The sequence below is a fragment of the Cavia porcellus genome, unplaced genomic scaffold (assembly GCF_034190915.1).
Source record: "Cavia porcellus strain 051 isolate PalLab524CR breed Dunkin Hartley unplaced genomic scaffold, mCavPor4.1 scaffold_2, whole genome shotgun sequence".
Lineage (NCBI taxonomy): Eukaryota > Metazoa > Chordata > Mammalia > Rodentia > Caviidae > Cavia > Cavia porcellus.
In genome coordinates, this window is record NW_026947485.1 from 114,505,437 (window position 1) to 114,521,858 (window position 16,422).

Genomic DNA, 16,422 nt, shown 5'->3' on the forward strand with positions numbered 1-16,422 from the left:
GTATAGAAATAGGTACAGATCTGTAAATAGATGCACATAAGACCGCAGAACACAGTTTTGCTTGACTCAGGCTGCTACATTTGTATGTCACAGAGATATTTTTCTTTGGGTAACAAAATCTAAGGCTGCAGAAGATAGACATAGAGATAATATAATTAGGTCTAACCAAAACGATATCTATATATGCTAATAAATTTCTGTATACCTCCAGGTGTTTTTTCTATATGTCAAGAAAAAAATTGTTATTTTAAAAAGTCATCCTAAGAATTCATCACGAATAGAAGCAAATAGAGAACTGAGCAATTCTGCTTTACTATTGCACTTACTGTGAACTTCCTCTACCCCACACAGCCCTTGTGAGCACCCTTTTCACCTCTGTGTTCCTCAGGCTGTAGATGATGGGGTTAGGCATGGGGGTGATGACCCCCATAGAGCACGGAGATGAGCCTGTCTCTGGCAGGGGAGTATCAGCTGGAGGATGGGCAGATGTAGGTGAAGATGGTTGTGCCATAGAACAGACAAACCACCGGGAGGTGTGAGGCACACATGGAGAATGCTTTATACTTCCCTTCTGAAGACTGGATCTTCAGGGTGGTGGAGATTATGTACACATAGGAGATCAAGGTGGTCAGGAATCAAATGAACCCAAGAGATGCCCCCCACCATTAACACAAGCATTTCAATCATGTAGGTGGATGAACAAGACAAGGCCACCACTGGTGGGATGTCACAGTAGTACTGGTTAAGCGGATTAGATCTGAAAAGGACAAGCTAAACGTTAACACTGTGTGCATGGTGGAGTTGAGCAACCCAGCATCCCAGGTCCCTGATACAAGCTGGGCACAGGGAGCCTTGCTTATGATGACAGAGAAGCAAAGTGGGAAGAGATGGCCACATATCTGTCATAAGCCATGACAACCAGCAGGAAGACCTCAGTCCCCATAAAGGCCACCAGGAAATACAGCAGCAGGGCACAGCCAACAAAAGAAATGCTGTGGTCCTCAGTCATGAGGTTATGGCCACTTTAGTGGATGGGCAGAATATGTCTAAGAGGGACAAGTTTGTCAGAAAGTAGTACATAGGCATGAGAGGCAGACTGGCCTCAGTGCTGATAGCAGGAGTATGGCCTGTTTCCTACCAAGGTGAACTTTTAGATGATGGCAAAAGCCACAAAGAGAGGGTAGTGCAACTCAAGGGGGTCAGAGAGCCCAATGAGGATTTACTGAGTCACCATGGTGACATTGAAGGTGTGCACCTCCTGTCTCTCCAGTGTCACTCTGGAGGGAAGAAATCAGTAAACTCAGAGTAAGGTGGCAAACAAAGACCTCAGTGCTGAGAAATTGTTAGAAAACAGTTGATGTGTGGTTGGTGATGAATTATTTTGGTCCTAATTTAGTAGGAGAGTTTAAGTTTTTGAAGTACTATGCTCTCATTTCTTGACATATTTATTCTCGGTCTTCATCAGGTTGAAGCCCTGAGAGTCTTCTCTAGACTCAAAAGAGTTTTTCTGTCACCATTCTGAGTCTTCAGAATTCACATCTCCGAGTTTCAGAGATTTCACCTTTTACTGAAAAGTTTACACATAATTCTAAAAGACAGAAGTGACATTTTAGGTTGTAATGATCTCAGGTACCTTACAAGGAAGATTTTGTAGTAATCGGGTGGCCAAATTAGTACAGAATGAGTAAGTTCTTCCAGGCATTGTAGTGGACACCTGTAATCCCAGCATTTGGAAGCCTGAGGTAGAAGAATGGCCATGAGTTTGAGGCCAGCCTGGGCTACATCATGAGTACAAGGCCATTTTGAACTATATGGTGAGATTATGTATCAAAAAGCTAAAACAAACAAACAAGCAAGAATACATTGGTGATATGCTAACTATGCCATAATTATAGTAATCAGTCTTCCAACATATGGTTATACCATTAAATATTTTTATAAACATTCATTTTCATGAGAGAATAACAAACATTTTCATCATGGTGTCATGCTTTTAGTCAGTGAAGGTTGTGCTTCATTCACATAAAGATCCAAAATGAGAACAATTTAGATTCAAAAGGAACAGAAAAGTAAGCCCATTGAACCTGTAGCTCACAAGTCAATTTTGCGTGGATACACTATTAAATATGAAAATAATCCAAATAAGACATGTATTATTGGTCTTCAAATTAGATAGAATGATTTATTCAAACTATTAAAAATTACTTGCACCTTTATTAATCTCATTTCATATTTATGTGTATTTGCACATGCATATATAAATCTGTTTTAAATTAAAAATTTTAAACTGTATATTGATAATGGCTGATATATTTGAAACACATCTGAATAATAGAACACATTGAAATAATTTTTGTTCTCAAATTTGCTTATTTTGTAAATTATCATTTTAATTTTCAGCAGTTCATAAAACATTATGATTGATAATTTGAAATTTTGCTCTCTTTAGGTTTTCCACTACAATTTTTGTAGTTTATGAAACATATTTTAATCTATATTCTATATGACTTTAAATTTTGAGTGTTTTGAACAATATATGCTAATGTGCCTGTATTTCACCTCCCCTCATATCATTATCTCCAATGCTGAATTATTTCTAATCCAGTTTAATGTTGTGTGATTGGAAATTGCAAAAAACTACTTCAGAAATCTTCTCTCAAAAAACGGTGCTTCCACGTAATTAAGGGCTTTCTCTTCCCACCTAAAGCAATGTAGAGGACCTAAACATTTGAAATCTCTTCTGTGGTTTCACTCTCCCAGCTCAGTTCCAAAGACTCCGAGTTGCTCTGAACACTTCAAAGGAGCCATCCCTGTGTCACAGATTCACCCAGGGAGTATAAATATCTGACCTCATTTGAGTTATTTTCAAATTGGAGAAGGAATTCCACTGAAAGTGTATTTCCTTTTATAGAACTTCTCTAGATTTTAAAAATATGAGAAGATGAGCCAAATGACTTCTAAAATCCAATAATTCTTTGTTGTTTTATAATAGGAAAAACCAGGTCGGTGTGCAGTTACCCGGAATTGATGCCATCCAAGGGTTGACATTTCCCCTTTCCTTGCAGCTTCCTGTCTCTTCAAAGCAGTTAATTATTAGGCCGCCTCTCAATGTGTATTTTATATGTCATTTCTTGGGAAGCACCCATAGAAGAATCACTCAGGATCACCTGATATCTCCCCTCCCGGAACCGGAGATGTTAATTTTCATCACTACATGGCAAGAATTTCTGCATTCTAATTTTTCTTTATTCATGATAAAATTACTGTTTCCCCATGATCAATTATAATAAAAGTAAGCTTTATTTTAGGACTTTTATGAGTTCACTTATTGCATTTACCTCTTACCCAAGGGTAAGTGATTCCTGTGTATGATGTAAGGTATGGATTTAATTAGGTTATTTTCACTCCACTATCCATTCTCCTAGGACAATTTATTTAAAAGTTCATCATGGACTCCAGCAATCTGGGCTATCACCTTGTCATCTACTCCCTTTTCATATGTACTTGATTCTTCTGTTGGGCTTTCTGTCCATTTTACTGATCTTGCTCACATGCCAGCACAATACTACTTTAACACAGAAGTTTCATATGTCTTAAAACATTTGTTCTCATAGCTTTTCATTTTCTGCATTCTTGGATGTACATTTTTCACTGTGAACTTTGTTATAAACATATGTATCTCTACTTTTAAAACAAAAAGAGAAAGGTTTATGAAACTCATTCTGTTGGATGTTGACAGTCTAAAGTAGTTTTGCACCAGCTCTCTGAGGCCTTGGGATCTGTGAGGTACTGGTGGGTGAGTAGGAGAGGAAGTGATCTCAGAAGACAGGAGCAACTAAAGGGTGGTCAGGCCTGTGTTTGCAGGGATCCTCTCAGGAAAGAATCAGGATCCAAGAGAGTTGCTTGTCTCTGGTCCTTCCAGGGACAACACCTCCAGGTCACACTGGGTCCACCTCCAAAGGTCCCATGCCTCTCAGACCACCACACTGTGCAGAGTCCTAACACCTGACCCTCTGGGGGCACACACATACGAACACTGCACAGGTCACTCCCCCTGCAGCTGCGCCACATCCCTCACCCGGAAGGAGGAGGTGCTAGTTCATGGAAGCTGGTTTAAGAGGCCTCCTAAGATCAGTGCCCACCCCAGGTGCTGAATGTGTGACAGGGTTATCAGATCACCATCAAATGCAAGGAAATTCTGTTCCCAGTCCTTTTTACTTGAAAGGATGCTTAAAAAGCAATGAATACTGGTAAGTGCTATATGTATGTTGAGTGTGTTTATATGTGTGAGAGTGTGTGTTTTATATGTATGAAACATCTGGCTGATAGAATTTATGCATGTTTTATTACTATTCAAACTAGAATGACTTATTCAGACTCTTCTAAAATTACTTGCACCTTTATCAGTCTCATTATATATATATATATATATATATATATGTGTGTGTGTGTGTGTGTGTGTGTGTGTGTGTGTGTACATGCATATATAAATCTGTTTTAAATTAAATATTTTAAACTGTGAATATTGATACCTAGGCTGATACATTTGAAATATATCTGAGTAGTATAACACATGGAAATAACTTTTGTCCTGAATATTTTCTAATTTTGTAATTTATCACTTTAACTTACTTTCTGATTTGATTTATTTTTATGTTGGAGTTAGTTATATGAAGATAGCACTCATCATCCAAATAATAGCTATAAATATGCTTTTAGGTCTGTTGGTTATAATTTCCAGTCTACTGTTTATCCAGCTGAAATGAAATAATAAGGTTCAGATTAATGAGTTTATGAGTTGATGTAACTTGTGTCTAGATGTCCTTGCAAAGCCTCATGGGATCATAGGTTGGTCTTTCTTAGAGGTGGTGCCACTGGGGTTTATTTATTTTGCAACACAAGTATCAAAAGCACCAGGATTAAGAATGTGAGTTCTACCCTCCCTAATCAGCCTGGAGAAAATATAAGAGATAAGAGATACAAAGTACCGTGGTCATCCCTTATTTGCTACTTTCTGCCAATAATGAAAAATTTCTCTTCTGCACTGCTGTGTGCCATGCCAACCTGCATTGGAGCCAGCCCATTTATGTACTGAAACTCGTGCAAACTCTGAGCTAAATAAATCATTCTCCTTTAACTTTGGTTGTCAGATATTTTATTTCAGCAATGGGAAATATCAATAAGATACTAGTATCAATAAGATACTAGTGTTATACTTGTATCAATAATTATAATAGAAATTTTTGCACAAATAAAAAGTTTATTTTGTGAAATACAGCAACAATTGACTTATATAACTTTGAAAATGAGGAACAAGAAGTAGTGTAGATAAATTCAACACTTTCATGAGCCTATATTCTTATTTTTTCATTTATTTTAGCCCTGATTTCCTCTTTTTTCTTTTTATTGTCTTGTTTCTGAAATAAACACAACCCTTGAATTGTTAAACAAAAAGTTAAAATGGAAAGCTTGTTTCATTTTCTTATTTTTCTTAACTTCTCCCTGAGAGATGTGTGACATCTTTCAAACAGGCATTAAGCAAATATAGGAGTTCTGCAAGCAAAGGGAAAATAAAGAAATGCACACCCCAAGGGCCAGCAAAATGGTTGCCGCCTTCCCAGTTTAGAGAAGCAGATTTTATTAAGATAAAGGCCAAAGAAACTCATAGTGTATATGCTTAGATTATGTAACATGTTTTCTTCTTGTTCTTATGTTTTTATCATGGGGGCAGGGGATGTTTCAAGGCATGCACCTTCCACCAAGACACTGTCAACAGTTGTGTCCAGTACAAAATGGAGTCAGTGTGGCCTATCTAATTGTCTACCTCTCAAATGCCCAAACCAATTCTCAAATCATGAAAAATAGAGAAGGTCACAGTATCATGTACCCCACTGACCTCCAATAAATCACACTGTTGAACCAGAGTCTACTGGTAGTCAAGATCCTCTAGGGTCTGATATCCAGTTGACAGCTTTGTTGTTGTTGTTGTTGTTGTTTTTTGTTTGTTTGTTTGTTTTTTATGAATCTCCAAACTGAAATTCATAGCATTGTGCTAATTTACATCCCACCAACACTGGAGAATGTTTCCTTTACCCCTGTAGTCTCACTAGCATTTGTTACTGTTTCATTTCTTGATTATTACCACATTTTCTGGGGGAAAATGGAATCTCATCATTATTTTTGTCTGCATTTCTCTAGTGACCAGCAATCTGGATTGTTTTTCCATAAAATTATTGGCATACTCTTAGGGGAAATAAATGAGACATAAAAGTATAAATATCACATTGTTTCTCTTATGTGCATACCCAAAATTTAAATAAAGAGGGAAATAAAGGAGAATATCTCCCACTTGTGGAAAAAGAATATAACATACAAACAAGTGGGATATATAGAAAGCTAATTAGATATTATTAGAAATCTATACCAAAGTACATCATAATACTCAATATTTCAAAACAAAACATTTAATTCTTTTAGAGAAAATAACTAAAACATCTAAAATTTAAAGCTCATCAGAATCAGAGAATGCTCAGCAAAAATCATCAATGCAAGGGAAGCTTGGAGTTAGGAATTTCAAGTCACAAAAGAAAATTACTTCCGAAAAGAAATACCAGAATAAAATCAAAATTAAAAAAAGGAATTAGTAAATATCTACAGAAAATTTCCACCCATAGCACAGAAATAGAATCTTCTCAGCTGCACATAGGTCTTTCTCCAACATTGACCATGTACTAACTCACATAAAATGCTTAAATAAATGAAAACGAAGTGAAATTATTCCATTCATTTTTTAAAGCATACTGTTAATGAAATTGGAAATCAGTGTCAGAAAAACTCACAAAAAACTGCAGAAATACTTGAAAATTAACTAACAAGCCCTTGAACAGCCAATGGGTGTCAGGTGAAATTAAAGAAGAAATCAGACAATTTCTACAATTAGACTATTAGGCTATTATGAGATGTTGCAACTTAAAGGATGCGATGAACGCATGTCTGAGGGTATTTACAGTGGTGAATTCCCACATCAGGAAAACAGAGCAAGCTCAAATAAAAAACTGATGCTTGAATGTCAGACTCCTAGAGAAAAGGAGGCTGCTAAATCCAAATGACATATGAGAGAAGAAATTGTACAAATCAGAGCAGAAATTCATGCAAATGATACTAGGAAACAATGCAAAAAATCAATGAATTGAAGGTTTGCTTCTTTGAAACACAAAATGAAATAGAAAACCTTCTAACCAACCAGAATGGAAAGAGAGATGAAAGAATCAAATCCATGCACGTAGGAAAGAAAAGGGTGAAATGAGAACAGATTCTTCAGAAAGATCATGAATACCTATTTAGAAAAACTTTATTCTTGTAGGATGGAAAACAGAAGAAAATGAAAGATTCCTAGATATACACATCAATTAACAAAGCTGAATCAAGCCGATACAAAAATTCTAAGAAATGTAATGTGAGCTGACGAAATTGATGGTGTAATTAAAAACCTGCCAACAAGAAAAGCCCAGGCCATGATGCGTTTCATTGCTGAATGCTAGAAAAACTTTAGAGAAGTCCTAAGGCCATTATTTTGCAAACTCTACAATAAAATTGAAAGACAGTCAAGATTCCCAAAGTCATTCCTGGAACAAATTATTCCTCTGATACCAAAACCAGAGAAGGATACAAAGAAAAGAAAATGTCAGACTAATCTCTCTAATGAACAGAGATGCAAAGCCCTCACTAAAATACTGGCAAATAGAATGCAACAAATCATCTAGAAGCTTTTACACCACAGATGCTAAGTCTGACCAACCTGGAAAAGCAACATCAGTGGTCCTGTGAGTAGATCCTGCTGTCTGCACTGTGATCTTTGCTCTCCCACTTCCACTCAGGCTAGGATAAGAAAACAGGTGATTAAGAATGCCCAACTCAGGCCTGAGTACACAATGGGCTATTAATACTGAGACCCCTGTTTGCTACCCTGTCTATTGCATCTGCTAAAAGCCCTTTGATTCATTTGGTGAAATTAGGGCACAGAACAATGGAACTTCACAAAATTTGTATTTTGGGAGGTTTGTTTCTCCCTGTGCTCTGGGTGAAGAGATCCACTCCATGCCTTATTCATTCAAATTTTTTTGCATAAAATATTATCAGATTGTGGTATGGAGACTGAGACTCAGATTTATCTCTATTGACAGGTCATATGTGCACATCTGGTACATTTATTTTCATCAAATTGTGTATGCACATGCATTCATTGAAAATGGAAATGTTTTATTTTTCTGGCACCTAATCACTGAGCCTGTAACATAGTGGTTAAAATACATACATTATTGTCAACTTTGTGTTCCAGAACTGAATTCCAAACTTGCCTAGGCTTCTGTCCAGATGTCTTGTCTAGGAAAACCCAGCACTGAGGTGCTGGCACCCATCTATAACCTGTCTAGCACTGGGATAGAGGAGCACCAGTTCCTCACAGAAGCAGATAGCACTTGGCACCATGGACCCCTGTCATCCCGAGCTTACACCTGCATGAAGCCTACCCTCCTCTGATGCATGAAACACTTCAGCTTTCCATCTTTCATCTGTTTCTCTCCAGCTTTATCTAGAAAACATCAGACAGTTGTTTATATAATATGCAAACTTAATTTAATTTAATTTCTGTATTTGTCATCAAACACACTCCCTAACCCAACCAAATATACCCACATTTCCTTTTAAAGTATAATTTTATCTGGGTTATCTCTATGACTGATGACAAGGGGAAACAATCCCTCTGTATCTTAAACAACCCTGCTGCAAACAGATTTCAGTTTCTGAATATGAATTTATTTTGGCCTATTTTTGTCTTTATTTAGATTCATATGCATTTTTCTATCCAATTTGTTTTCCTCCAGTTTTCTGAAAGAACAGGTAGATTAATTTCTAATTTCCATGATTCATTTATAAATTTATGTTGCTCAAGTTCTTCTCTGTTTTTACTATTTTGAACATATGATTTTCACTAATGGATTTGTAAAATTTCATATTAGTATTTTTGTGCATTTTCAAATTGTGTACCATTATAGATTAGACATTTTCAACTGTAAAATTTAAATGTTTTATACTAGGAAATCTTATTTATAGTTTTTTGTCTTGGGTAATTTTATGTATTTATTCATTTACATATAACAATCATATGATTTAAAGGATGCATTATGATTCTTAAGGTTTACAATGTGGAATTATTATTATTATTATTATTATTTTGGTCTTTTTCCTCTTTTATCAGTACCGGGGATCGAACTCACGACTGCCTGCTTGCAAGGCAGGCGCTTATGCTGCTGAGTTAAATCCCCAACCCCCAAAGTGGAATTCTTAAAGGAAACTAATTATCAAATCTATCATCCATTTATCTTAACATTTTTGGTGTGAACATTCAATGTCTACTTTTTCCAGCAATTGAAAATACACCACGCATTATTATGACTGTTTCTCACCACTCTGTGCAGTAGATCACTGAAGCCAACTTTTTCTATTTAGTTGAAATTTTGTACACTTTGATCAGCATTTCTGTTGTACACTGAACTCCCTGTCAGAGGATCTGGTAACAATAATTCTATTCTCTAGGCATATGAATTCACATTTGTGAGAATCCACACTGAAGAGATTTATGGAGGTTTGTTTTCCGTGCCTGGCTTGTTGGATGCAGTATAATGTCTTCAAGGTTCAGCCATGCTGGTACAAATGACAGGACTCCCAGATTTTTAAGACTGTATACCTGCATCCCATTACTGTGTGTACTGGAATTTACCCCTTATGTGAAGAAGTCCTAGTTTGCTTTCACATCAACAAACCTGCAGTGAATTAGAGATTGAGGGTATTTCTCCAGTAGACTGACCTCAGGGTCTTGCATACACACCAGGGATGGGATTACTCTGTCATATATGCTTTGGCTTGTAACTAGATGTCCCCACAAACCCTCAAGCCTCATAGATGGGGACCTTGAGGGGTGAATGGATACGGGGTGTGTGAATGTGGATGATACATGTTTCGTAACTAGATTCACCCACTGGTTGGATTAACATGGTTCTGGCTCTGTGATGCCCCTCTGCCATGCCAACCTACCTTGAAGCCCGCTAACTATGGATTGAACCCTCTGCAAACTGTGAGCTAAAGTAGACCTTTCCTCTGCTAAATTTGGGTGCTGGATATTTTGTCTCAGGAATGAGAAAAGTGACTAATACATTGTAATAACTTTATTTTTGTCATTTTGAGGGACCTCTATGAAGTTTTCCATGATAGCTGTGCTAATGTGCAAACCCACTAATAAACACATGACTTATTTGATTCTGTAGCTTCACATACACTGTCACCTGTCTTTTTTTCCTTTTTATTTTTTGGATAATATTTATATTAGAAAGGAAGTAATACCTTGTCTTTTCATGAGCATACTGACTGCTCTATGTCTCTTTTGAGAAATGTCTGTGCATTTAGTTGGCCCATTCTCTGATTGGGTTTCTTGTTTCTTTGATACTGAGTTGTTTTACTTCCTTATGTATTTTAGATATCAGTCACTCATCATTATATGGTTAGCAAATATTTTCTTTCAATCTGTTAGTCATCTAATCACTTTGATAAATTTTATTCTTTGCTGTGAAAAACATTTTTTTTAATTTTTCAAAGTATTTACTTATTGGAAAAAATAAAAAAATACAAAAAATTATTTATTTTTTAGGAACGCATAACTTGCATTTGTTATATGGAATTTGCATTTGTACAGGATAAATATGAACTGCCCTTTTTTTCATTATTTTTTCATCCCCTCCTTTCAAACCTCTTTATCCTCCTTGTTCACAAAGCTCTGTTTGTTTATTCTCTTTTTTTTACTTTTCATTTTAAAAGGAAATAAAACTGATAATATGAAATTTCAAAGCAAACAAAATAAGAGATTAGCAGTGGTTAATATATTGCATATTGTTTTCTTCAAAGTAGTTGTTCAGATTAAAATATATAGGCATGAAAACAATGAAATCACAAAAAATTATTTTCAGTGAACTAACAGAGATTAATAGTATAATTACCTATGATATATATGATGTATATTCTATTCTTTCTTTTCTCCATTTCCCCATCCTAATTGTTTTCCTTTTGAGCAGTTTCTTCCCGTTTCATATTTTCTGTTGTAACTTTTGGAACTTACTTACTCTCAGTTTTTTACACGAGGGAGATAATATGATGTTTAAATATTTATTTCACTCATTAGAATGATCTCAAGTTGCATCCTCTTATCTATCAAAACCTGGAGTTTATTCTACTTTATAGCTTAACAGTACTCCATTGTATAAAAAGTCACATTTTTTTTTCATTCTGTGGTTTATGGGGATTTGGGTTGTTTCCAAAATTTAACTATTATAAATTATGCTGCTATAAACATAATACATACATATATATATATCACTGTGATACGATATTTTTAATTCTTCTAGGAAAATATTCAGAAGTGGAATAACCAGGTCAAATGGGACAGCCAATCCTAATTTTATGAGAAATCTCCACAGTGATTTTTATAGTGCTTACACCAGTTTATACACTGCCTTTTGTAGGGCAAAAATGTTCCTTTTTTCTTATGATCCTGCCAGCAATTTTTGCTTGCCATTTTCTTGATAATAGCCATTCTCCAGTGTGAGATGGAGTCTCAGCATTGTTTTAATCTTGGGTGACCAGTGATGCCAAGCATTTTTAAATATTTTTCTTTACCATTTTTAATACTTTTTCTGAAAAATGTGCATTCATCTCAGATACCCATTTTTGGACTGAGTCTTTAAATTTGAGGGATTTGATTTTTTTTTTTTAGTCCCAGATAGTCTAGATATTAGTCCTCTGAAGAACAATAATTTTCCTCCTTTGTGCTTTGCATTTTGTTGGTGATTTCTTTTGTTGTGAAAAAGCTTTGTAATAAGATGAAATCACAGCTGCTTTTTGTGATCAAGATTTTGTTCGTGAAATCTTTGGCTACTCGTATGTCTTCCAGAGTCCTTGCTATTTTATCTTCCAGTCACTTTATTGTTTCTATTATAATATTTGGGTCTTCTATCAGTTTTAATTTTAGTCTAATACTGAATGGTACACATGGGTCTAGTTTGAATCTTTGGCATTTGGAAATCCAATTTTTTCAGCACCATTTATTAAAGAGGTTATATTTCTTCCAGTGTGCACACTGGTCCCTTTGTCAAAAATCAAGTGGATAAATGTATCTGGATTGTTTATACATCTTGTAGTTTGTCCCATTGACCCTCAGGTTTACGTTTTTGCCAAGTACCATGCTTTTTAAAATCATAATCATATGTAATATAATTTTAAGTCAGGGACTGCAATGTCTCCTGACTTTCCTTTATTGAGCAGCATAATGAAAATGATCATACCCCAAAATTGCTCTATAGATTTAGCACAATTCCAATCAAACTACCACTAGCATATCTCACAGAATTAGAGAAAACATTCCTAAAATGTATTTGTTCCCAAAAGAGGACTAGATTAGTAAAATCAATTCTGGGCAACAAAGGCAAATCTGTTAAAGAACTCTCATACTATAGTGACATATGAATACCTTTGTTTATAGCAGCAAGAAAAAAACAGGTTCAGGTTTCTGCTCAAAAGAAGGGCTGCATTGGTTGTTGGACTCCAGTGGATGTGTGTTATGGCTTGGCAGAAAGTTTGTCTGCATTTTACTAGTGTCCAGAGACTTTGCCTGACTCTAAGATTGAGGGCAATGGACTGATTAATCTGGAATTAGAAATTTCAAGGCAGCTGAATGTTGAATCTGTGGCATGGCTATTGTTAGGGGCTTTTAGCCAGATTTATGTTGCAAAACAAGAGCAAAGAGCCATCAGGATAATTTAAAAAGCTGTGAGTTTGGTCAGACAAAAAACTCCAGTAAATCTGTGGGTTATAAAGAGAGCTGAAACTTCGATTGTTGAGATGGAACAGAGAAATAAAAATGATGGCCATCGGGCATCCCAGGAAGAACCAGGTCTCCATCCTTTGTAGCCTCAAAACTGAAAAAGTGAAAGACTGCTTAGAGAAGAAAGCTTCAGAACACCATACTCCAAAATGGTGACAGAGGCCACATGATGTTCCAAAAGGTGGCAGCCATATGAGGTTCCAAAATGGTGACAGCCACACCAGGTTCCAGAATTGAGGCAACATAGAAAACCTTTTCCTCATAAACAGGTTTTCAAAGCTCAGTGATTCAGGCACTGGACCCCTACAACCAGGAGAGAGAAAAGCCTGGCCACTGCTCCAGCTGGCAGAAAACTTTGGTGGCACTCACTTGGTGCTGATTTTAGGTGCAAGGAAAATGCACAAATTCTGAGGGTAAGATGGCTTCCACTCCAATTACAAAAGGCCTAGGAGGCAAGCAGTATACTCCTGAGAGGGTAATTTTAAAGTTGTAAAGGTTAAGCCAAAAGTGCAGTGGAGAACCCAGAAATTATGAAAAACCAGGAACATGGATCACCCTGGGAAACCTTCAAGACTGGAGCAGAGGTGCTAAAGAGAAAATCTGCATGAGCTGAAATCCCTGGAGGGGCTGTGGTGATAAAATCATGCCAGGCTTTTGGAGCCTGCAAGCAGATTGCTCCAAATGCTGAGCATGGAACTCTAGGACTTAATGTTCACCCTGCTGGATGTTGGATTTGCTTTGTTTCCAATGCTTTGTGTGCCCCCATTTGTAACTTTTGGAATGGTAATGTTTATCTTGTGCCTTTTCATTTTGGAAATGTTTAACCTTGTTTCATTTGTACATTTGTAAAAATATGTGTTATTTGTATTTTATGTTTTAAATAACTCAAATTAAAGACAACAAAGGGGCTCCTGGGCAGTACTGTTACTGGAGTTCAGGGACAACACAAGAACTCAAATTTTCTTGTACAATCCCTATTCTAGCTTGTTTGGAAAAAATGAAATAATCTCTAAGGCTGTGAAGACATCATAGAATAATATGACCAAGAAATTTGTACTGCACACAGAACAAGACCAGTTGTCACTTACCTCTGCATAATGCCAAGATAGATGGTATTTGTTATAAAGTAATAGTATGAATGAACTAGCAATATCCTGTAGGGGGATTCTTTTAGTGTGTGGTCTACAAAAGTTCACTTTCTTAAAGCCAAAGTTTTTGAAATAGATTGATTCACTCCATGGCTTAATTAATTCTCAAGTTGCATAATACTATTTTCCTTCTTCACTGAAATACAAAGCTCCAAAGCAACAACAATAACAAAAAAATCTAGATCTACTCTGAAGAAATCCTTCAATTTCCTCTTCTGTTGAATAGTACTTCTCTATCGCCAATTGTTATCTCTAGGCCCTGTGATGGTATGCAGTGCTTGTGTCAGCATTTCAGGTTTAACAGAAAATACACTGGAGGAAACCACATGCCATCCATGTACAAGCCTTGTTTTGCCATCAAAAATCTTGAGTCTCTTACTAAGTTAATGACTAACCCTAGATACTATTTACAATAGTAATTAGAAAGCACTTCTTCATATAATAATCAACAATGGGTCCTTTTGTGCAGTTCCACTGCCCTTTTTTCCAATTTTCATACTCATTATCCTAAAAATCCCATGCATCAACTCATTCTTTCCACTTTCTGAAGCATATATCAAATACTCCTCTTTTGTGTCTTCATGAGATGTGACCAGACACACAGTGAATGCTCCTGTCATCTAATGGAAAGGCAGGAGCATAGGAATATGACAGTATGTCCCCATCCATGATCACTGACCTGGCCTTGTGTGACTTCTAGCTCTTGCCCAAAATCAAAATGACTATGAAAAGGAAACTCTTTGAATAGATTCAGGTCAAGACAGCTGTGACAGTACAGCTAAACACATTCAGAAAGAAGACTTCCAAAACTGCTTCAGCAGAAGCAATACTTATGAGATGAATGTGTTGGAATCCAGATCTTTCTGGCTTATTCCAGGTGAAGATATCAGAAGGCTGGAATGGGCTCCACACCAGTGGTCTTCATGAGAGAAAGACCACCTGTCTCACCCCTACACTATGTCTGTCTTTGATCTTGTTGCTCATTCTGTTATGATGACAGATTTCTATAACTCATTGGGAAAAACTCTAATTTTTTCTAAGTGTCCTAGTATTCTATTATTTGCTCAGTGCTACTACCTTTTCAGTGTCTTCCTACATCCTGATTTAATTGAAACTGAGAAATCAACCACAGCCTTCCAGGTTATTTCTGATTGTCACTTCAGCAGGATGCTTCACAAAAGTGTACCTGTGTTTGAAGTATGGATCTTAAAAATCATTTGAACCAACTTATTTTCCAGTGAACGTTTCGTATGAAAATGGTACCAGCGTTCCTTTGTTTCATTTGTGGTATCACCTGATTAGTTTGCCATTGGTGACAGGTCACATGGCAAACCTGCAGAAATAGGCAACCCCACTATCTTCACAGAATTCCTCCTCCCAGATGTCGATATGTCCCAGCAGCTCTGCCTCCAACCTAGACTGATGATCTCAGTGATCCATGTGGGGGCTCCTGGCAGGTATCTGCTGACCATTCTGCCCTTGTGATGGAACCAATAGCATGCTTTCTAATATCCTTCTGAATACAGAGTTTATCCCTCATAGATTTTGGTTACATTTCTGTTACAGTTCTCAACTCACCCATAAATTGTCTGACATGAAGAAAATGGATTTATCTTCCAAAATGTGACACGCAGTTTCCTTTTACCTTTTTTAGATCCACTGTGTTACTGTTTTCTTGTGTTTATGTACTACACCTGCTCTGTCATACTTTGCCACTGTCAGCACTAGGAGCTCCCCACAACTCCAGGGCTTTGCATGCAGCAATATGGGGCTCTCAGGCCTCTGGGATGGATTATTCTGCTGCCCATATCCAGAATACTCTGCAGAAGTCCAGTGAGATCCATTAATATTTCTGAGATAGACTTAAGTCATAAGCATCTCATCACAGGCCACGCTGATTCCATGCACTTGCATTTCATTCTGTTCTGTCAACTTACTCACTTCTGGTGGTACCATAGCTTGTTTTTTATTTTCACTGGTGTGCGTTTGCAGTATGTAATGATTGCTCTCATCCTGGTGAGTAGGTGTGTATACACAACACCTCTTTCCTCTTCTTTGAATCCCCTTTCTATACACTCCCTTTTGCATCTCTCCATGTCTTGCTTCCATTCCCTTTGCAAAATATCTATCTGCCTACTTTATAATACTTATAACTTTTTATGTACCATTTGGGTTTCTTATGTAATATAAACTATGTGATATTCAAGCTGTGAATCTGATGCACCTCACTTAACATTTAACTCAAGGCACATTCATTTCCCTTCAAATGATTCAGGTTTATCCTTATTTATAGAAATTTTGGCACCCAGCACACCTGGTGTTAGTGAGGCCCAACAGGCTAGAGCA

At 36.7% G+C, this 16,422-nt stretch overlaps 1 pseudogene; it reads right to left on the minus strand.

Annotated features, from left to right (window-relative positions):
* Window positions 1-322: 322 nt before the first annotated feature.
* LOC100724718 (olfactory receptor 5V1-like) overlaps window positions 323-16,422 on the minus strand; it is a 29,317-nt pseudogene continuing 13,217 nt past the window's right edge.